Source organism: Psammomys obesus, unplaced genomic scaffold (assembly GCF_907164565.1).
Source record: "Psammomys obesus unplaced genomic scaffold, mPsaObe1.curated_primary_1811, whole genome shotgun sequence".
Lineage (NCBI taxonomy): Eukaryota > Metazoa > Chordata > Mammalia > Rodentia > Muridae > Psammomys > Psammomys obesus.
In genome coordinates, this window is record NW_026585685.1 from 2,122,250 (window position 1) to 2,122,770 (window position 521).

A 521-nucleotide genomic window follows, 5' to 3' on the forward strand; every position below is an offset into this window, starting at 1 on the left:
AAGAAGAAGAAGAAGAAGAAGAAGAAGAAGAAGAAGAAGAAGAAGAAACAGAAAAAGGAGATGGAGGAGAAAGTAGAAGAAAATTTTCAGAAAAAAAATAATGCATCAGTTAGGTACAGTGGTACAAGGCTGAAATGTTAGCACTTGTGGAGGTTGAGCCATGAGGAACTCAAGTTTGAGGTGGCCTGGGATATTGAGAGCCCGTATCAGAAAAAAACAAAAGAACAAAAAAGGAAGAAAGGAACGTGTATGCTGTTGAGGGCATGGAGCTCAGAGGCAGAGCGCCTCTCACACATGCAGGGCCTGGGTTCATGCCTCTCACTGTGAGTGCTCCAGCAACACACAAACACACAGTCCGTGAATGACAAATAAATACATGAAAATTGCTTTAGCATCACTCATCATCATTAAAAGAATACATATTTTCACTTTTATTTTGGTAAAGTCTACCATTTGGTAGCACTGGATGTCGGACAAGACACTGAGACACGGGCCAACCCCATGCTCTCTGAGTTGGAACA